This window comes from Ischnura elegans, chromosome 11 (assembly GCF_921293095.1).
Source record: "Ischnura elegans chromosome 11, ioIscEleg1.1, whole genome shotgun sequence".
Classification (NCBI taxonomy): domain Eukaryota; kingdom Metazoa; phylum Arthropoda; class Insecta; order Odonata; family Coenagrionidae; genus Ischnura; species Ischnura elegans.
In genome coordinates, this window is record NC_060256.1 from 4,734,702 (window position 1) to 4,757,632 (window position 22,931).

At 37.0% G+C, this 22,931-nt stretch overlaps 1 protein-coding gene and 1 long non-coding RNA gene across 3 annotated transcripts in view; both read left to right on the forward strand.

Moving 5' to 3' along the window:
* LOC124168463 (B-cell lymphoma/leukemia 11A-like) overlaps positions 1 to 22,931 on the forward strand; it is an 888,367-nt gene that overhangs the window by 799,732 nt on the left and 65,704 nt on the right. The window lies entirely within an intron of this gene.
* Positions 18,778 to 20,391, forward strand: LOC124168464. Its single transcript, XR_006866941.1, has 2 exons — positions 18,778 to 19,333; positions 19,788 to 20,391. It is a non-coding gene; the product is annotated as an uncharacterized LOC124168464 (long non-coding RNA).

Below are 22,931 nucleotides of genomic sequence, written 5' to 3' on the forward strand. Positions count from 1 at the left end.
TCCGAAGTTGCCGCCAAATGCCATCTGTGTAATATCCTTTTGTATATTACCTAATATCCAATTTTCATCCAATAATATTGCATGAATATCCAAAAAGTATCGAAATTAGCAAAACTAAAACTAAAAACTCTGTTCTGGTGGCAGTATGTATTTAGTGCAATCATGGAAGTACTAGTGCATCCATTGTGTCATTTAGTGTGAGGGACAGCTTCAGCATTTTGAGGCGTTTACATGCATTTGAGAACATCCTGTCTAGGAAGTAGAGAGAGCCTTCATCAACATAATGTAACATGCTAATGTGTTTTGCATTGTTCTGGAACACTGTGGGAACACTTACCAGTTTGTTTTAGACTTCTACCTGACAAATAATTGAATAAAGAATAAAATCAGTGAGATTCTGGTTTAACATGGGCTACGGAGAAAATAGAAAACACAATGAGTGCTGCTTTGACAAAAAATTTTATTTAACTAAATATTACACATTTTTACAAATATACCACACAATCTCAGAAATATATAAGAAATTGAATTCATTAGACACAACAAAGGGGCCAGGCCCAGATGGTATTCCACCTCTGGTGCTTAATTATTGTCAAGAGGTTTTAGCGGATCCTCTCACGGAATTATTTAATCAGTCTATCCATCAAATGTAAAAAAAACGATCGTATTGCATGAGTAAATTCAATAAGCATAGTAAGTTAAAAGTCAGTTCAAGAAGTAGTCAGAATTTCGATTACAAATAAAACCAGCCATATATTTTCTGAATATTTTGATAAGTGTTGATAAATAACAGATACCGTAAGAAATGCCCTTGTTCAATATATACGAAAAATAAAGGCCAATTGGATCAATATCAATGTTTTTGCCTGATCATCCTTCCTTAAGGTCAAAAGAATCCATGAAGAACCAGCTCACTTTTCCTCGTATATCTTCACAATTGGCATTTGGAAAATTCTTCCTTACTACACCTGTGAACAATATTAGATAAATACCTTATTAAAATCTATTAGTGATACATCTAATTTGTCTAATTAAAGTTAGTCATTTTGTTAAAAGTAATCTCTATTAATGGGATTTTCCCTAAAGCTATATAAATGCCAACAGGGCCATTTCATCTCAAATCAGGCAGATTGCGCAAAATCATGTCAGGTGACCATCACCGATTTCTCTGAAATTTATATATGTGAAAGCAGTATTCTTATGATGAATAATGATGCCTTTATCTCAGCTCAGAACCGAACTGTCATAAAGTTACCGTCCTTTGAACATTGCAGTGTCAGGCCTCAAATTCAAATTTTATCATTCTTTACACAAGTTAATCTAAACAACATAATATGGCTGATTTTCCAGTTTCAACCAAACATACAATTGACATATAATGCAGAGCTAAAAAAAAAACTAGGACTAAGGGCCAATGCTGATGTATACTGTTGGCATCCTCTTTCTCATAGTGCTCAATCAACATTGTGCTCTCATTTTACTTGGATGATGATAAAGATTGTTCTTGTGTAACTCCTTATCAGCAAGATGTGTTCACTGCTATTGAGAATCATTCAGACAAATTCATGGCTGAAGTTTAGGATTGAACCAAGAAAGGTGTGTATCACCACTATATCCGTAAAATAGAAAGGGAAGCTATTCAAAAAGATAAGTTGGTAACACTAATTGGTGTGGCATTGATGCTTCATTTTGACTTGTACGAGAATTAGAGTGTGATTCTTCCAGATTAAGTACAACCCTATCGCTGGCAAAAAGTACAGATATCAATATTTACCTGTGTGGAATATAATAACTAAGGTATGCAGGCACTTCAGATGATTTCTCACATGACACTGCACATGCTTTTCTTAAGATGAATCATATAGAAGAACAATAGTGTAAAAAGATATCATATGGAGAAATAAATCATATATATTTTATAAAAGTCAGCTGCTAATTAAAAAAAACATTTCAGATATTTGACTTGGGGAAAGGTCTTAAACGGGAAGCAAGTCATAGATGGTTGTTCAGTGCAACTGGTCATGAGTAGGGGCCATCTGATTAGTCCAGGAAATGAAGCTCATAAAAGTGAAAAACCTTGCAATTTTTTCAAACTGAATCGATTTGCACCAAAATTTGGGATTAGACTAATTATACCCCCTACTTCAAACTCTATATTATGCCGAAGGGCGCTTTTTATTTTTTAGGGGTGAAAACTACCCCTAAAAGCTGTAACTTAAAAAATTATTTTTTAAAGCTAAATACGTGTAAAATTTAGTTCAAATTATATGTATAATTATTTTTTTATGTTTGAAAAATAATTTTAAGGTGTTTCAACCCATAATAATCAACCCTTATTGGGGGTTAATGTAAAAAAGAATTTTCAAACTGAATCGATTTGCATAAAAATTTGTGTTTATACTAATCATACCTCGTTTAAAAATGTTTTTCAAACCGAATCGATTTGCAAAAATATTTCGGATTAGACTAATCATACCCCGATCTTCAAAATCTATATTATGCCGAAGGGCGCGTTTTATTTTTTAGGGGTGAAAACTACCCCTAAAAGCTGAAACTTAAAAAGTTATTTTTTAATGCTAAATACGTGTAAAATTTAGTTCAAATTATATGTATAATTATTTTTTTATGTTTGAAAAATAATTTTAAGGTGTTTCAACCCATAATAATCAACCCTTATTGGGGGTTAATGTAAAAAAGAATTTTCAAACTGAATCGATTTGCATAAAAATTTGTGTTTATACTAATCATACCTCCTTTAAAAATGTTTTTCAAACCGAATTGATTTGCAAAAATATTTGAGATTAGACTAATCATACCCCCTTCTTCAAAATCTATACTATGCCGAAGGGCGCGTTTAATTTTTTAGGGGTGAAAACTACCCCTAAAAGTTGGAACTAAAAAAATTATATTTTAAAGCTAAATACGGGTAAAATTTAGTTTAAATTATTTGTATAATTATTTTTTTTGTTTGGAAAAGAATTTTAAGGCGTTTCAACCCATAATCATCAACCCTTACTGGGGGTTAATGCAAAAAAAATTATTTACCCTAAAAATAAAAATTATGTATCACATTGTATCTTGTTATTCACTTTCTTACTCCTTTCATTATGTATTCACTTTTTTCTCTCATGATTTTAATCACAGCACAGAAAAGGTATAACAATAGGATAAACAGAACAAACTTCGTAATGGTAACATAAACAAATAAATGTACATTTTTGTAGACATTACATGAAACACAATAAAACGGAGACTGTATGGCTTCCAGTCTTCCCACCACATGCATGCTCACAGGTCACTGTGAGCGAGAGCACACATACTCACATATGTGTATGTATATATACATCTTATGGGTATGTGTGTTTATTTTGTAGCAAATTTGAGTGTATCGTTAGCTTATAACGTAAAATACACGAAGAATATGCTGATTATGAGGAATATTATGCTCTTAATTGTGGATTTCGAATTTTTTGAAAATAAATTTGATTGGTATTTCAAACATAGCTCCTTTATTTTTTATGATAGAAAGTTCATTTAAATTGTATTTTGTAGGGTTTTTACTGACTACAAGGTCATGCGAATTAAATTTTTTTTGGAGTCATTAATTTTGAAAGGGGAGGGATTTAAGGGTTTAAATAAGGTGGAGCTCCCTTGGAAATAGAGGTTTTAATTATCAATATCTCACCAAATATTTATTATATAGAAAATTTAAACACACCAAAATATTTGAAAATAAAGGAGCTACAATTTATCACTCGTGCATTTTTTTCATATCTCCAGCTTTTTTGGAGTTATTTTGAAAAAAAGAGCATTTTTAACGAAATTGTAAAAAATGACTTTTCACTTTTTCCTTCAATTTTTTCAAAATTTAGAGTTTTAAATTAAAAAAACTTCTAGGATCAATTAACAATACTTAAATAAAGAGAAATACTGAAGGGCATTGATCAATTTTGTCTAGCGTGGTAATAAGGAGTTGTTTTCACTGATTTTTTCGTACAAAAAAGTAGGGACTGATCTTATTTTTAATCATAACTCGCTCAAATTTCATGATAAAAAATATTTTTTCTCATTATAAGAAAGTTTTTTAAAAACACTTTAAAACATATTACATAATCTTTCCTCGAAAATTACATTTTTCCCGCTATTTAGTATTGAATCTTTCAAATTTAGCGTATGACAAACAATAGATAACCATCAACAAGTTGTAGCTCGGTCCGAATTGGTCATAAAGGAAATCTAAAATAAGATTTTTATTAAATTTTTTACAAGCTACAGTTTTGTAATTCACAATTTCCTAATAAAATAAATACTTTTCAAGTTATTTGCCTATAATCGATTAAAATCGTTGATTTTTTCGTCAAAAAACTGTTACTTTCAATCGCAAATAACTTGAAAAATATTAATTTTACGCAAAAAATTGAAAGAACATTTTATTCTTAGAATGTATTTTTCTATCGATTCCTGTGGTCAAAATATAATTAAAAATTTCCACCCCCGAGATGGGGTGGAAACCACCCCCAGGGTAAAAGCGCCCGTCGACATGATATAGATTTTCATTCTTGGTATATTCCCTACTTATTATGAAAATTTCAAGAAAATCGATTCAGTTTGAAAAAATTGCAAGCCAAAATGCTTCATTTCCTGGACTAGATGGAGTTGTAAGAATTGGTCAAAAATTATGCCACAAACTAAAACCTGAGATATTTCAACTGTGGCAAGTAAATTCAAAAAAGTCCCTTGTAGAACATGTGAGTATTTCCTTGACTAATATCAAACTTTTGCATTTAACGCATGTTAACCTAGCCAAATAGGGTAATTTACTGCATCAAAGAAAACGAAAGACATTGATTGCGATTCGTTACCCACCTTTAGTGCATTCATAATATGTTTACAATTTATTTGATTTTTCGAAATCCCTGTTCAGACAAATGTCAATGGTCAATTTTAACCTCATTTGAAAAAGGTCAGATTGGCGGCGATGCGATGCCACTCCATGTGACGTCACAGGGACCTAGATGCTATACGAGTATATAGGAGTTTTATATCATCTGAGATTACCAATGTATACATGAGGCACAGAGCTCCGGGAAACATGTCTTAACAATCACCTATTAAAAATTTCTTTAGTCAGAGAGTTTCTTTTGTTTGATAGGGTATTAATAATCCTTATTTAAACCAAGCACTACCTGCTAGAAGGGAACTCTACGCTACCGCCATGCTCGGCAGCAAGCAGCCAGAGGTAACACGGGCTTTTTGCAGCCTTCATACTCAGGCGTCGCGTTTTCGTAGGCTTGAAAATTTTCACTTTTCATTTAATTGCAAAAACAGATATCATCATTTAAAAATCTAAAAGCATGAAATATGCACTCTAGGAGTAATAATCGTTCGATTTAGGCAATAAACAATAATAGGAAACCACCCTATGTAGACAAAAAAATGATTGGGTGAAAGGAGCACCTGTACATGGCATCAACAGTTTCATGTCTTGGTAGTTAACAGACATGGGACAACTATAGCTCTCTCTGTAATCCACACAATCAAACAGGCTGTGACACTAACAAAATCAGATATAAAGACATACAGTACTCAAAATACCACCATGAATGACTTTATCATGTGCTTCCGAAAAACCTGGTGAATTTCTAAAATCACTGCAGTGTGTTCAGAAGAGAATGACATTAGTGTCTTGCTTATACATCCACAAGGTCCATCGAATTGTTTCACATGGCCCAAAGTAGAAGACTTATGTGAAGTGCCATTGAAAAATACTCTGTGCAAATTGCGACTCATTCACAGTTTCCAGCCAGTAGCAGTGGGTGTTTGCACACATTGGATGCTGTGGAAGTAAACAAGATTGAACTTGCTTTCACTCAATAGATGTAACCAATCATTCAGATATGAACTTTTCACTGTTATGAATGCTAAGTAGAATGGAACTTCATTTTTTATCCCCATGAAGGTATGCAATCTTGGTGTAAAAGAGTCGAAAACATGCCTAACTTTGACATGCCTTAAAACAAAAAGTATAAAAATACTACCTTTTTTTATTTTTTTAATTGAAAGCGGAACATTTAAACTACCCCCTGAGAAATTTTAAAGAAAATAAAAGGTGGCCTTTTTTTAGTAATAAATTGTTACATAATGACTAATTTTTATTGTTTAAACAAGTCCTATTTGTTTATTATTGCTTTAAATGACTTTTAAGTTATGCCATAATGTGCATAAATGAATTCTCTTCAAAATGAAACAATAACCACTGCATTACAGGCCATGGTTCCTTAGTAATCAGCATTTATGTGATTTTTCATTTTTTACTCTGAGGCCTGACACTGCAATGTTCAAAGGAAGGTAACTTTATGACGGTTCGGTTCTGAGCTGAGATAAAGGCATCATTATTCATCATAAGGATACTGCTTTCACATATATAAGTTTCAGAGAAATCGGTTATGGTCACCTGACACCCCTCTGCCTGATTTGAGATGAAATCCCCCAACAGTCAACAAAGGAAATTTCGAAAAAATTAGTTCTAAGTGTAAAAATTGATAAGTTATTCACATTGAAAATTCGAAGTACTAATTTGATTTGAGAATTTAATTCCCAATAACTTAAAACCAATTTGTACAAACCTAAAGACTAAAATACCCTCTGATCTTCAACAAATATGATTCCATTTTGAAGGAAGCTAAACTTTATGACTCGACAGCGAATTTAAAAAATTGAAATAACTTTAAATCACTAAATAAATAGTTAAGCCGGGAAGTTTTTCTTCATAATCCTCCCACCATACAGTGATAAAATGCGTCAAGCATAAAAATAAAATTAAGTTTAAGCATATGTAACGTTTTTCAATCCACAGAAGATGGATTGAAAAGATGATTGACTGAGCTGTCTCAGGAAGTGTAAGAAGGTTGAAAATATTAAGAATACGCTTCACTTAAAATAAAAATTGTTGCAATGAGCAACACTTCTACTTACCCAGATTCTGATGAAGGAAGAAAAAGGAGAACTTCAGCGGTTGATAAACTTTTGTTGGAGAAGTTAAAAAAAAACAACATTACAAATTTCGTTGTAACGGTAGATGATTACGTAGGTGCTGGTGAAACAGGTAAAAGAAGAGCTTTAGAGGCTGATAAACTTCGGCAGGATCAATTTCGCTTACGACGAACACAACACAGTTAACGTAACATCAATCGTTGCAGCAGGTGGACGTGAAAGTAGTGATGGGACGCATGTGCGCCATGTGTGTATCGATGGAAATCGACTATTGGTGGAATCGACCATCGATGGTATCCAAATTCGATAGGTCGAATTCGCGGGCGGGAGTCAATCTTGGCATTCAAAAAATTAAGTTTCGCCTTATGACTTGAGGAATAAATCCCACTGAGAAATATATCTTTTTTGTGTCATCGCCTCAGTAGATTAAAAAGCACGAGTGAAATCACATTTTGAAAAGCATTCTTCTTTATGAAACGAGGAGAACTTTTCATGGCAGGATTTTTTTACATCTTAAGGGAATTGATTGATTTTTGAATAAATTGCATTTCATAGCAACCCAGGCGGACAGCGTTCTTGGATGTTCCGAACAGAAATGATAAAACAAACGTGGTAGGCATTTTCTCGGGCGTTCACCTGCGTTCCAACACAGCCCAGTTGGATAGCGCTCATGAGTGTTCCAGAACAGAAAGGCGCAAACACCATAGGTAGGTGTTCTACTGTGTTCCTATAGTGCATTTCTGGAATAGCGTTTGCGAACATGCAAAAAAAGAGGAACCCCCTGCTCCGTACCACTAGAAAGAAGTCTCTCTTGGGGCTCAGTACAGCAGTCATACTAATTGTAAGGCGAAAACTCCCCCGTCTCGAAAGGGTCAAGTAGTTATTCTTATTTTGTTACAATATCATTTAGTAACACCTATGACTCAGTTATTACATACACAAAAGCCTATTGTCAAAAATAGTCCGCGAATATCCCACAATGGCTTCCAATGTCCGTGGGGCGAAATAGGAATATAGGGGATCAAAATAGGATATTCCAGGAATATCCCGTAATGGTTCGCAATAACCCTGGGACGAAATAGGAATATTGGGGATCAAAATGGGATATTCCTGGAATATCCTCTGCTGTGTGGGTAGTCCAGTAAATGAACTATCTGGCATGAATCCATGAAAATGGTTTATGTATATTGGACGTAAATATATGTATATTTTACGTCAATTCTAAAAGTATATGGAATGTAAATAATTTACATTCAGTTTACATTAAATGTATCGATAAATGGGCCAGAAAATAGGTTTAAATCAATCACGTATTAAATAAGACAGCATTTTATGTTGACCTAAAATAAAAGTTAACAACATTTTCTATGTAAATATTTCCGAGTATATGATATGTAAATTTTACATATTTCAATATACTTTACATAGTTTACCAAGATTGACTTAAAAAATATGTATATAATACCTCGTGTGCTGACTGGGTTGGTAGCAGCCGATGCTTTTATCACCGAATCCAGTGGTCCAATCAGTGATTTCGAGTATTGAATCACCGACAGTGATTGCTACTTTTCTGTAACGGTGATTCAATCACAGTTAGCGATATATCGCTCATCACTAACAAGAGTGCCTATCTCATTTTGGAATATTTCACGGAGTCTTTCTTTCATTGATTAATAATAATAATATAGCTCTAATGCAAACATATTCCCCCAATCGATAGCATTTTGATACCAAGGCCAGACATATTTAAAACCGACCATCCCGAGGAAACTCAGGCAGGACTCGAACCAACGACCTTCGGTTTGGCGGGCACACCTGACTACCTTCAGGCATGTAAAGTTCTCACATGGGTTGGCCACCTCATGCTTTGGGGATTTTGGATATCCAAATGCTTCGCCCAGGGTTTGAACCCGGTACCCTGAGACTCTGATCAGACAAGCACTCTTCCTCGAAGGCCGCCACATTCTCCTGATTGTTTATCGCGCCCGGAATTATTTATCAACCCGTTTTCCTATAAAGCATATGATTTATTTCCAAAGGCATTAATTAATTCATAAAAAGAATTTTCCCTTACGTTGACTGTAATTTTTCTTTGAATACGGTGAGATTTATGTGTAGTGATCCTAGGATGCAATATTAACAAAAATTTTACAAGTAATCAACTTCATACACGTCATATCATGCGAGCTAAATTACTGCAAAGTCACTTGAATGTGTATACATTCCGCTCAAATTAACATGTAATGCATGTAAAATTATTTAAAAATTTCTAAATAAAAATTAAAAAGCCTTTCTCAAAAAAATTGCCAAATAACATATTCAAATGACATTTTTTAAGCTTTCCAGATAAAACAATAAATTTGATCTTATAAGGAGGACAAAGTAACGTAAATGGTTAAAATTCTTTACTCAAATTTATGTAACATGGGCCTAAAATTGTATGGACTCTTATGGGTATCAATTATATCAGCCACCTTAAGGCAATGGACAACAAAGTTGGAAATTTCGGCAATGAAAAACAAAAATTGTCGCTCATTTCGTACTCGGTCGAAATAGGACTCGAATAAATGTAAAGTAAATAGGTAAAAGTAAATAGGATTCGAATACGTGGGGAATAGGCGTTAAAACTTCAATATGGCGTTCATATGCATTCATTATTCATCGAATACACACGTCGATACGGTGCAACGCGCTGTGGTCGACCACCCGCGACTCAACCGGCCCCGGTTCCGTTATTTCTCCGGTAAATTTCACGATAAAGGTATATCCCCACTTAATTCCAGTGTACAGTCTTAATTAATTGAACTGAAGTGTGAATTTCTATGATCCAAATTGAATAGAAAAATGATCATTGTTGAAGTGCATTGAGTTACCTATTATATATTTTTACTTTAAATTGATTGATGGTAAAATTAGAATATCGTGTATAAAAATCTAGCAGTTCCGTAACTATATGCAGGGTTATGACCCCGTAAAGCGTGACGTAAATTTTTGAGGATTTAGTAAAACTCGTCTTGGGTTTTTGTTCAAATAAGGCGATGAATAAAGTTGATAGATGGCGTAGTCTGTTGGAAAAGTGCCGTTTGATGATAGAAAATACCCGCATGTAATCATTGGCCATGATTATTCCTCAGTTAATTCTTTGCCTTACATTGTTTAAGCATCTTCTGGTCCCGATGACTTTTGGGTGTTGGTTAATTTCGTGTACTAACTTTTATCAATTGATATGTACTCAACTAACTAGGTACATCATGATTTAACACCCTAATAAATCGTCTTCGTAACCAATGAAACCACAACAGTTTCGTTGAATCGTCAACAAGAATATCGTCAGTAATGGGAGGGTCTCTGCCTTAGGCCATCGCGAGCTTGCGTATTTTTACTTTTCATGTTTATTAAAATTGCTAGGCTAATAGTGATGTAAACTTCTCATAATCCTTGACTCGTCTCACAAATTCTTTGGCCTGCTTTTTGAATTTGATGGAATTTGATGAGGTGGGAATTTATATCCATACATACAGGTATCCGTGTCAGGGGTTCGGGTGAGGGGAGCGGGAGGTTGGAGGAGTTGGATGTTGATAGTTTTTCCCGATTACAGTTTGCCAAGAGTGACTTATTTTAAGGCCGATGTCCCTGTTAAAATTGTTCTTCTCCCCCTTAGTTATTTCAATGGCTTCTCTGACTAGTCTCTGTTTGAAACCTTCTACTTTGGCAACAATTTTTTAAATGCTACTACCACAGATTCTCTTAAAAAAGCGACCAGCATCGGTGAGAAAACGTTTGGGCCAACTGAAAATTAACGCGGTGGCATAGCCCAAAATTTTTTATTTCACGAGTTGACAGAGGCAATTTTTCAGTTAGCATGACCTCAGGGCGAACATGTGCAAGATGGATATGTCCTTTTGCGAATTGAGTCATACAAAAAAGCAGAGATCAAGTGATGGTCTAACTATGACGATAACATTTGTTTCCACGTATGTTTTGACCTGAAATGATATTTCCTCAAATATAATACCCGCTAGAACATGGTAAAAATGGCGTGGCAACGTAGCCCAAAATGTTTTACTAAACATGACGAGTATCCACGAAAGTTTTCACGAAGAATTGCGTCTATCGAGTTGATTCCTTGAATTTCAAATGGTTCAACGGAGGACGGTGAAGGTAGGGTTTTCTGTTTTTATTTCTAAGCCTCTGATTCCCTCTAGACTCTATTTACTTACAATGGTAAATGAAGAGCAAACTTAGTGCATGTCTTCTCAAGTAAAAATTTCTCCCTTGCAACTTGACTGAAACTGGGCTGAAACTACCTTGAAACTCACTGCCTTGCTTCTATGCTGAAACTGCATTGAAATTGAAACAAACCAGTGGAGTTTGGGAGAGGGATGGCAGTGCAGTAGCAGTGCAATTAAGAACTCCAGCTACTCCAATGAAACTCCCTTGGCTGACTAAACTGAAACTCCCTTGGCAAGCTACACTGAAACTCCCTTGGCCACTAACTAGACTGAAACTCCCTTGGCTACCAGCTAGACTGAAACTCCCTTGGCCAGCTAGACTGAAACTCCATTGGATAGCTAGGCTGAAACTCCCTTGTATGCCAGGCTGAAACTCCCTTGTTTGGCTGAATACATTTCCCCTACCCAATCCATTAAAATTCCCCTGTCAAATCATATGAAACAACTTGGCTAAAGTAACTGTAAATTAACAACTTGCACAACCCAGCCAACAGTGGATGATCACATAACAGATTTCTCCCACAATTTTGCATGCATGATAAAAGATAAAGGGTGGACAGGTGATAGCGATAAACAATAGTTATAACTGCAATGACCACAACATTTTTCAAGACACAATTTATTAGAACATGAAAATACATCAATAATTAATAACTGTTAAAAGCGCATACAAAAATATTCCAAATGAAAGAAGTCATGGAAGTTAGATGCTCCTGAAAAAGAGAAGAAACATGACTGATGAGAGTCACAAACGACTTCACTCAAAATCAAATTAGCAAAATTGCACATGAAAAACTCTCCTTTACTTGGCTTATTAGTTATATGGTGCATTAATGTGAACCATTCAAATTATAGAAAGCAAAACTTAAATTATCACTGAGGAAGCATGCGCTTTGCATCATAGTTAAATGAAAAACGAAGCGATGACTCGTTACTTAGGCTATGTGTGAACTCCAAACGAAAACCACGTAAGATTCCAAAACATTCAGCAGTAACTAATAAGTATAAGCAGTAAATATACATTGCACTATAGGGAAACATACCTGCATTCCTTATTTCTTCGAAAGCCCGCTCGAGCTCACTGAGTCCGTCCTCCGCAGGATGACTAACGGACGGCGTGGCATCCGCGGCATTGATGACCGGTCGGTGTATTATCCTCCTCGTCCGGGGTATCCATGAGGCAGGAAAAGTGGACGGCAGTCGCCAACGCGTTGAAAGAAGAATTCGTTATTGGCTGCATGACCCCCGAAAAAGGAGCTTGAAATCCTTAAACGTGCCTGGATTAAAACACGAATTCAATGTCAACGTACTCATGGCTAAACATGGAAGGAATAAACATGCCATTAGGGAAGTTAAAACGCTTACCTCCAATTATGACTGCAGTCACCACCACCGACCTCGTTCTCCCCTTCACCTTAATTTCGATTAATTCTTGCTGTTAACAAACGTCGAAGTACCGGGAAAATATTTATGCCATCAATCTTTTCATGCTAAAACCCACGCTCACCTCGCTCCTAGCAACTTGAGAGAAATAACGGCAACCGACAGCATGACGCGCGGGAAAAGGTATACGTGTTGCCAAAAGCTAAATAAAAAAATACATTGCCGCTGGAAACAGGGGTCGCGTATATGTCCGGTAGAAGGGTTCCGTATGTTGGCAAATCTTACGATGGGTAGCACACGCGCAGCAAGGGAGAAGCAGTTCAAATTCATGAGGGAGAGGGGATACCCAAATGCTGCTGCAGCTCTGTGGCAGGGCAGTTAAGACATTCGGCAAGAGAGATTCAGTGGAGTTATTAAGTTGGCCTGGCCTTTGAGCCCACTGTCCAGTTTAGTGCCAGTAGAGCTCATGTGCAGCAAGGGAGAAGCAGTTCAAATCCATGAGGGAGAGGGGATACCCAATGCTGCCGCAGCTCTGTGGCAAGGCAGTAAAGACATGCGGCAAGAGAGACGCAGTGGTGTCATAAATTCGGCCTGGCCTGAGCCTTTTGTCCAGTTCAGTATCAGTGGGGCACATATGCAGCAAGGGAGAAGCAGTTCAAATTCAATGGACTTGCAAGGGAGAATGGCATCAGAGTTTCAGTTGAGTGCTCTTTTTCTTGTTGAGGACAAGGCAGTGCAGTGCAGTGACAAGGTTGTTTCAAGGCAGTTTGAGCGCATTCAGTGGAGTTTCAGCCCAGAATCAGCCTTGTTTCAAGGGAGAAATTTTTACTTGAGTTGTGTTGCTCTTCATTTACCATTGTACCATTATGTTCCACAATATCTCGCCAAACACCGTTGAACACATCTATTTACTTATTTGGTACATCAGTTGCCAGTCGCAGGGTAAGCCTCAACCTTGGTTAACGAGTTCTAAAGCTTCCCTCTTGAGGTTTCACTGAGAGACGCCTCGGCGCAGACCCTCATCTCATTTCGCAACCACTCCGGAATTCATGGCTTAAATAGGACATTTCAATATTTCCACTGAATTGCATTTCGGACGACGTGTGTTGTTGCTACAACAACATTTTGAAGTGTATCTATCAAGTGCAGCCAAGTAGGAGCAATGATAATATGTCTTTATTTGGGCGAGGTTGAGACTAAGAAATCCCCTCTTCCATCTAACCCCTCGATAGCGTCATTGCAAACACATTTAAAAACGTTTGCAGTACAAAAAATATACAATATACACTATTTGTAAAATGTCAAAAAGATAAACAAGTGTCAACCTCCGGCTGTACGAGAAGGTCCGGCAGGTGCTGCCCCTCGGGGGGACGCCGAGGAACTCGGACGGACGTGCCAGTTGGGAGAGTGACGCGCAGCCAGTCGCGCAGAATGTGTGTGGGTGAGGGGAGTGTAGAGAGACGGTGCAGGTTTTGCTAGGGGAGAACCACACGAGTTGCTGTATCTAGCCGATATTAAAGTTCTAGTTGCATCTAAGTGAAAGTGTTTCCGTGTGTTCTTTGAAAATCCATGCTACCTCTCCTAATAACCCCTCGACCTCACACAAGTATATGTGAAATTATTTTGTAAGAAAAATGATTTCTGTTTGCGGGAAAAAACATGAGGATGAGGGTGTAGTATCCTTCAGCGAAAAAACCCACTGCAGGGAAACGAGTAGAGGAGGAGTAGGACAAATTTTAGGCACAACTAGGCTGCACGTGATAGATCCACTTGAAAAAAACAACGAAATGTGTCCTGCGAAATTAAATTCAGTGGAAATATTGCAATGACTTACTTAAGTAAAATTAATAACTTCCACCACATCCTGCCACAGATCACAAATAGTTTGCTGTTCACCGCCGAGGAATATTATAGCATCTTGATCGCTGTGAAACACAAATGGGAGCCTTTAAAGAATTTAACTGCTTTATTGCTAGAGTTCATGACACATAAAAATTCATACATTCGGCTGACAAGAGTTGTTTTGCCATTGATAATTGGTTCGTCCCTCAATTCTAAAATTATCCATCTCGCTATAAATCGTGAAAAATCTTGGTTATTCAGATTATGAGCCGATATCTGTTTACTTTTCTTCGATTCCGCTTAATATCACAATCCTCAATCTCTATTCTGGACTCTTTCTCTGCACTGCTACGTGTTTTGGGCAAACTTTAACCAAACTTTGGACAATTTCATCATGTAATGTCATTGCTGGAAATAACTTTCTACACATTCCTAGGACAAATGCTGATAAAAGTAGTGGCCGTTGCCAATTCTTGCTTGAATCTGTGGCCGTGTTTTAAAGAGAAGAACATGAATGAGCATGCGGAAATATTTTATGATAATTTACTTTAAAAAATGCCATAATAAGCGGCAGTGCCTCTGTTTCTTGAAACTGTTCAACGTTGAAAACCAAGCTTGTACCAACTTGATGCGGAGTTGAATTAGAAAACTAGACGCCATGTTGCGTGAGTGTGGTAGATCTTGCTCTATGCTCTTCCACGTTGAGTTTAGAGTGCAAAAGTATGCGCCAAAGCGCACTAAATTTGCATTTTCATTTCCTGACTTTTATAACAAAAAGTAATGTACACGCTGCAAAATTACATCTCATTCAAAGAAAACTCAAACGATAGCTAAAATACCATTGAATCATCAAATTTACCCATTTAATTTCCGCAGATATAATGCTATTTTGTAAATAAATAACAATTTTAATACAAAAATCATTGTAAATTCCACACAATAACTAAATATTTTAAGTTCAGGGACTGATGTCTGGTTTCCGGTCAATAACTTCATGGCCGCCAACGTTTCGACTCGGGCACCATCTTAAGGGAAATCGGTGGCTATCACTCATTTCCCTGAAGATGGCGTTGGATTCACGGTGCATTGACCAACAGGAAATCTGGGAGCATCTATGTAAATCTACACAGTACTGCATGCCGCCTCAAAAGGCGAGTGGCAGAGGGTGTAAGGGCAACAGCCGTTTACGAAGACAGAAATGCGCGTGCCAACCCATACAAAAAAATCTGTGCTGTGACTGCACTAAATCTGCACTGTAACTGGACTAAACTCTGTGTTTAGCACAGTCACAGTACACTTTTCTGTACTAGACTGTACTATGGCAGCTAGAATTTGAGAAGAACTGTACTGTAACAGTGCTGGATCACTGTGCTTGAACTGTGCTAGAGCTCAGACTGCACTGTGACTGGGCTGGGTAACATGACTGGAACTGTACTATAGCTCAAACTGGACTGTGACAGGGCTAGAAAACACGACTGGAAGTGTACTGGGCTAAAAGTGGACTGTGACTGGGCTGGGTCACATGACTGGAACTGTACTATGGCTCAAACTGCACTTAAACTGGACTTAAACTAGTCATTGACAGGAGAAAGTATTTCCTATATTATTTCATATTACGATCAACTATCATTTCCATGAGAATATGACTGCGTAAATTATGTAAAAAATTTATGTTGACAGTACTGCGGCAATGCATAGCTCCAGCTTGCTTATTATTTTGGTAAAGTATGGTCAAAAGATCAACTTCCGCCGATACTCAGCCATCTTTGTTAGACAGCATTGGTGTTGAACCGGTTGTAACATTACTTGTTTACGTGCTCTCATCCTCTGAATTCTATGCTGTACGATGGATGCGTCGATGTAAGATCAACGCTAAGAACGTGAAGAAGTGAACTTTACTTCAATTACATCAAAATTAGCTACTTAGCCGGGATTTTTCTTGCGGGTGAAGTGATATAGTCGATTTTGCTGAAATCCGTGTGGTTCGCGATGAATCAACTTTCCACGATTGATTCCGACGACTCGCAATCTACTCCTTGCGAAGCACGAGAGAGTTGATAAAAGACATATCTTTATTTATACTCTGCTGCTGGGGGTAAGTACTCAACTTCTCTAAAATTAAATTCAGACAAATTTAAACAGTCAAATTTTGACGTAGCACTTTATTAGATATCAGTATGTAATGTGTTTTCCTTTTAATTTCAGGAAGGTAGCCAAAGAGGCAAATGAATTGAGCGGCCATGCCTTAACAAGACTTTCATTTTTATGTTTATAATCATGAGTATATTTGTATTTAATAAATTTCTTTTATTTTCATATCTTATTATCATTTATTGTGCTCCACGGCGTTAGTACTTAAACTTCATCAACAAAAACTATCAAGGTGGGCATAGGATTTGTCAATTTTTCTCATAGAACCTAAGTGCTTCGATAGCAATATTTTTAGTACCATAAACTTTGTTCATATTAAGGAAATGGAACGTAACAAATTCGCAGTGAGTGTCTGTTAGGAATATGGTTTATCTTTCCTTAGACTAGTCAACATTCGAATGAGTGTAGTCGTTTTGGCCACTGTTATCTCTTTGCGGTTTTCTGATTGGATCAAGCAACCAATCTTCAAACACCTAAAAAGGGAACTATGTATATATCTCTGCTAATTGGCCTATCTTGATTTAATTCTGCTTCTTGTTTTCAATAAGATATACAGGGAATGCAATAGCCACATCAAGACTGTCAATTATTGATTCATGGAAAGATTATTACAGTAAAAACTGTGCTATGGCAGCTGCACTGTGGCTGTGCTATGGCAACTGCACTATGACTGTGCTAAGGCAACTCCACTGTGACTGTGCTATGACAACTCCACTGTGACTGTGCTATGACAACTCCACTGTGACTGTGCTATGGCAACTGCACTCTGACAGTGCTATAACTGTACTGTGATGTTTCAATTCAAGTGCAGTCTAAGTAGAGTCACAGTACAGCCCTTTTAGCACAGTTACAGTGCAGCTTTAGTACAGTCACAGCACAGATATTTTTGTATGGGAAGTTCCTCCTTGCTGGTTAGAAAACAGTTCTCACACCTATCAGAACGGTAAATATCTTAATTTATTGTTTCTGTAGCACCTGGAATTATAGTGAGGTTTTAAAGTGATTTTCTTCGCTTAGCTCTGAATAATATCCATTCTAAATTCCTCAAGCAATCTAAGAATGTTCCAGAACAGCATTGGCCGGGAAAGCACCAAGTGCTATTTAAAAATTAGATATTAACTAGCAACATAGCAACAGATAACAAAGCGCAATACGCAGCTGCTCCTGAATGCCGTAGACTCGAATGAATCTCGATGCGAAAGCCTACGTTCCAAATGTTGGATATAAGAGACTGTCCCAAGGGTCGTGTGTCATTTTTGACCCCTAATTGTAGTAACTTTGCCACGAGCAATATTCTTAAAATTTGGCATACTTGTGGGGAAAGGTCCTAAGTTTTGTTGAGAGTTAGCAAAATTTTACAATTTTTACCTTTTGACCTCACAATGTGGGCCCAAACCAAAATTTTGAATTAGCCTTATGGGGTTTCACTGTTAGAAAAACAAGATAGAAAAAGGTCTGAATTTCATTGATCAAGATATCAATCTTTAGGTTTTCGGACACGAGGAAACCAAAAATAACACTTTTATTTGCAAAAATTCAACCATTGACCCAGTGAGGTCACAGTCAAGGTCATAAGGGTGGCAAAAAGAATAGGATACCAACAAAGGTGTCAATCCATGGGTTTTAAAGGGTGCCAAGTCATTGGTATTGTTCAAATACCCTATTGAAAATGCCCCATTGATCCCCGCAGGGAATTGAAATTCCCTGTAGTTCCCCGCAGGGATTCTTAGTTCCCCATAGGGATCTATTTTTCCTTATAGGGAATTGAGGTTCCCTATGGGGAATTATGATTCCCTGCAGGGAATATCGATTCCCTGTATGATATAGTGGAATCCCTACAGGGAATTAGAATTCCCTACAGGGAAATAGAATTCCCTACAGGGAATTATAATTCCTTACTGCCCAGACAACACTCGTTCATGGAATCCACGGTGGAAAAGTGATGGATGTATCCATGATGGATATAAGGAATGGAATCCACATGGATCATAGATGGATTTCATGTAGAAGTTTCCATCATAACTACCAAGGAAATGTATCATGGAATTCATTTGGATTCAATCCATATTCCATGATGAAATGTTACCTATGTCAAAGGAGTTTTCCATTTAAATTTTAACGATGGGTAATTTATGTATACTTTTTATATTATTGAATTAAATTACTCGAAAAATGGTATGTATCGTATGTATGTGGTCACCCATTCTAGGCTACAAAATGTGCAAACAGGGACAACCAAGTATTTGCACAACTTTTGATAACTACGGAAAATATATATTTGGCATATAATACACCTAATTTACAAATTTTTGCCCATTATATCACGTACTTATTTAAATATGACGGATTAAAATTCGTATTTCGAAACTTCCGCCAGAACGGCCGGCGGCCATCTTACTAGCCATCGCTATCGAAACAAAATCGAAACTGTGTTTACATTCGTTGTTACTGTATTTTGTGACTTTGTGAAACTATCTGTGCGGGAAAATCTTGTTTTTTACAAGCAAATTTACATCGAATTACGCTGTGGAAGAGGAAAATAATACGTGTTTCGCAGTAGAGACTAGGAAAAGGGATTGGAAGATTACAGTCTCATTCACCATGAAATCAACGCCGGAAAAAGTTCTTGTATGCCAGTTTCCCGGAAAAAGTGGCTCTAAGAAGCGCGATGAGATTTGAGGAAGGTGCCTTTTTCAGCATCAACCCATCTCTGTAGTGCTGACCGTTTAAATGTAAGTAAATGGAACATTTTCTTTATTCGATAGAAATCACCAAATTTGTGTATCTACTCTTTCACGAATAATACGATTAATGAATCCCTTATTTCAATCCAATAATTATTTAAGATTACGTATTGATTATTACGTTCTCACTGTAATTACAATTGAGCGTTATCATTGCTTTCGCTGGCATAGTAAAAGTACAATCAATTCAGGCCAATTGAGTTGAAATAGCAGGGTTCTCGCAGTAGAATCCTCTTTGTTGGCAGTTCTTTATGACAATAAAGAATTAGTCTCAACTCGTACACGAAGGGTTTTCTTGATAATGAACAGCCATGGAGAATATGTCGAAGCCTTATAGTTAATAATAAGCAGTTCAAACCATAGCCATGTATTATTCTCACCGATCATTATCATTTAGGTATTGTTTTGTGTCTTTAGTAAAATTTTCACTAATGCCTTACAGTTGGAAGAGAATGCAGAAAACTACATGCACTGGAAAATGATGTAAGGTCCTTTGATGATAAAGAAAACAGTGACACCTCATGCATAAGATTGCCCGGATGAGAGCATCCCAGTCTCTCCAGACTGCCCCGTAATTAGGAAGAGAAAAATTCTCCTGCTGGAGCATGAAGAGCCCAAGGAGGTGCAAAAGGACCATGCTTTCCCCGGAAATGGTAACGAGAAGGCTGATGAAGAAAATTCGTATCCATTGATGCTAGAGGACCACATTATTCCTAACACAAGTGAGGCTCCCACTTTTACAGAAAAGAGGGTACAAACTTAGATGAAGTATAAGATCAAACACGAAAAAAGAAGTGGTTTTTCTCGATCAATTGCAACTTCTCCTATAAAAGTTGAAAATAAGTGTTTTGCTTTACCCATCCTTGCCAATAATTTTGAATGTGACGTTTGTGATAGTACCTCCAGTGAAAACTTGGATTTATCATTTTGAGAGAGTGCCTGTAGTTATTCCTCAGACTGTTCAGAGCATTAAGAAAATGAAGTGAAGGAAATCAGTGTAAAGCACACAATATTTTACATTATAATAAATCCTACTCTGTTTTTGAGGATTCCATGTTTAGGTTACAGTATAATTTCCTCATTATTTGATTGTATTTTTGTATTTACTAGGCATCTAATGATATGCCTAAAATTAATAAAATTCAATGATTCCCTGCAGGTTCTGGCCCATTAATTTTGGAGTAATTATTCCACTATTAGTCGTACTTTAAGCAGTGGCGGCTCGTGAGTCAAATGCCTGGGGGGGCGCACTCCACCGGGCACCACTCCACTTTTTTAATATTTCGTGTATTTTATTAAGTTTTTACGGCAATCTAGGAATAAAATTTAGTAATGCCATATGTTCCGTTTTTTTCAACAAAAATACCTAGTTTTCCTAATAAAGCTTGATTAATAAATACTAAATGCGGTAGACTCTCGTTCATGCGGATCCGCTTAGTCCGGACTCTCGATTATACTGATCAATGATCTTGAAGAATAAAAATATAATTGCTGCGATATTTTGCAAATACAAACGAAAATACGTAACTTTAGGTTTTAGCGCCTACATTCTTCGTGCGGATATGCCCGCAATACACTTATGTTGTTCGTTTTGCAATCATAATGCGTTATTTGTCAAATCTATTCGACATTTGCAAAGATTTAGGTAGCAATGACACTTGTAACACCTGAGGAGGGAGGGGAGTGTCACTGACTTCCACTAGGCAACAAACACTACTAGAATGCGCGCGCTTTGCTATTGTAGATGTAAACTTTGATTGCGGTGTTCGCGTTGCTTCTTGAATACAGTATGATTTAAAATCAATAATTAAATATTTCTCACACATTTTTAACAAAATCTGAAATACTCACATGCCTTTAGTTATATTGCACAAGTCCATCCTTCTTTCCTTTTGTCCAGCAAAGTGATCAATTACACGTTCGTTGAAATCAGCGCCGGACAACCATTTCTTTCCGATTGAACACATAGCAAGGGCGCTAGTCTATAAATAAACAAGGGACGACACAAAATGAGCCGACGAAAAATACGACCAAAAAGAACAAGGTGCCAGGACACAGATTTGGGGACAATTTTTCCCTATATTTCCCTAAAACAAAAACGAGCACTGTTGATTAATTCAAAATTGTCTTCTTGAATGTACACTTAGCACTAAGAAACTTCTTAATCGGCAATTAAGCACAGTTAACTCCTCAAAAATGATGTCTGAACTCATTTCACTCCGTTCTTAAGGAGAGTCTTGCGTTACTATAAGGAAGACTCAAGGGAGATAGAAGTCGTGGTCCACAAATGATGATTCAGCTGAGGGACGAATTTAAGGTCAGCAAAGGCACTCAAGCAAACAAAAGACGTCACGCACCATCTCCTTGAGTCTAAGATTCATATGTGGCAAACACACGAAACGCCAACGGGTCGCACTTGGAATAACCATGTCTTCGAAATCATTGCCATGATATAATAGAAAATAAATTCTAGATCGTAAAAGAAGACGGCTCTGAACCACAAATAAGAGCTGTAAGGATCTCCGCACTGATATGAACTCTTCGAAGCCACTTAAATCAGACCCAAGTGGACATTTTCCGTCAGACAGCTACCGCTCTGCCACTGAGGAATTAGGTGAACATGAACTAATACAACAAGGACGGCTAGAAAAATGATGAACCTACACACAAAAGGTGCATTGTACGCGAAACTTCTTGACATTCATTGAATGACTCTATTTAAAGTCACGTTTTACGGGTTAAATCATGTTTAATCCTTCACCCTATCACGCACGCACCTATTTCTTAAATTATAAATCAGTGGGGAATGTTAACTGATTTTTCCTAATACTGCAGGTCTTTTGATAAATTTATCTGAAAAATAGGTACCGCATTTCTAATCATCGGGAAGATATGAATACATTGTTCAGGCCTAAACATTATAACATTAGTTTCCCCAAGGTTCTTGAAATTCGTAATCATAACAGAACTGTGGCAAATACTCGAGAATAGTTTTCCTACGTCAATACGGCCTTTAACTGGTTGGATTTTATGTGTTCCGGAATTCAAACACCCAAAAACGCAAGTATAATGAGATAATTTATTTTCTGTATCAATACTTACCAGTAATTAAAAATTAAAATCGTATAACTACACCCAGTACAGTGACCATTCTGATTCCGTACGTCCCTTTTCTGTGGCAGCACCAAGTAGACGCCAGTTTATACGCCCGCCGGCCTGCGCAGCGATATCAACTCACACGTCGCTCTGCGCATTCTCGGACGACGTCCCAAGACCTCCATAAGACACAACGTTAGACGCGTCATAGCACCAGCGGCCCCCACCACTACCACTCTCCATATAACTGCATGGGGATGGATTGGGACGTTCTGGCCAGCGCCCCACGGCTACAAATACGAACTTCTCGCGCCATTTCTTTTCGTGTTTTTCCAATACTTTCGATGTATGGGACTGAAAAAACACTTTGATTAATTAGATGTTTAATTATAAATTAATGGATATTTATTTTTTTTACTTTTTCAAATATTTGGGAGGGGCGGCGTCCGAGAGTCCTTATGGGCAAGCCGCCACTGACTTTAAGGTATGT